Source organism: Mandrillus leucophaeus, unplaced genomic scaffold, assembly GCF_000951045.1.
Source record: "Mandrillus leucophaeus isolate KB7577 unplaced genomic scaffold, Mleu.le_1.0 Scaffold367, whole genome shotgun sequence".
In the NCBI taxonomy this organism is placed as follows: domain Eukaryota; kingdom Metazoa; phylum Chordata; class Mammalia; order Primates; family Cercopithecidae; genus Mandrillus; species Mandrillus leucophaeus.
In genome coordinates, this window is record NW_012103887.1 from 388,920 (window position 1) to 389,757 (window position 838).

An 838-nucleotide genomic window follows, 5' to 3' on the forward strand; every position below is an offset into this window, starting at 1 on the left:
TATATATATAAAAAATAAAATATTATCAATAGCTTATAATGGGTACACTTCCTACAACTCCATCAATCTGCTTCCAGCCAACTTCCCTGTCTCTGAGAAACATGAAGTGCCTGCTTAGGAATTTATATTTTGAACTGCAATGGCTCCAAAGGGTACAACTATAGCATGTTGGATAAAACCAACAGGGCTTGTCTCTGGCACTTCTCTGGCTTATTCTGTAAGAGCTCAAAATAGAGTATCTCTGTTTATTTGTCAATATCTGTCAAGTACACAGGTATAGAAAAGACCATATTGATCTGAATAAGGTGGGCTCTAGATTGATTAGCCCAGGAACGAACTTTTGGCAACAGGTGGACCTGTGTGGAAACCACTCCTTATTGCATTCAGTATTCAGCAGACATTTATTTACAGGGTGCCTGGCATATGCAAAGTACTAAGGTTGTAGCAGAGAATAAATGATAAATGTATGAGGTGACAGACATGGTAAGTACCCTGACTTGATCATTATACACCATTTATATGCATGAAAACATCAAATTGTATCCCATAAATATGTACAATTACAATGCATCAACTTTAAAAATAATCAGATTTTTAAAAAAGAGTCCAAAATGCCAGCCTCATGAACCTTACATTTACCAAATTGTTGCGTATCCTGACATTGCAAACTCTGGGGACCAGAAAGAGAGAGCCAGGCCTGGGTGCTCTTACATCCCTGGAAACACAGCAGGAATGATTCAGAAGTCACAGAACTTCATGCCAGTGATTATGCAAATAAATGGCACCTCTGTGGTTTTAAATAGAAGGCAGGAAAATCACTGTCATTTCCAAATTGTAA

General features: G+C 37.8%; 1 protein-coding gene across 1 annotated transcript in view; it reads right to left on the bottom strand.

Moving 5' to 3' along the window:
* LOC105546744 (regulator of G-protein signaling 7) overlaps positions 1–838 on the bottom strand; it is a gene marked incomplete at its 3' end in the record, with an annotated part of 478,339 nt that overhangs the window by 372,297 nt on the left and 105,204 nt on the right. The gene's annotated exons all lie outside the window — the stretch shown is intronic.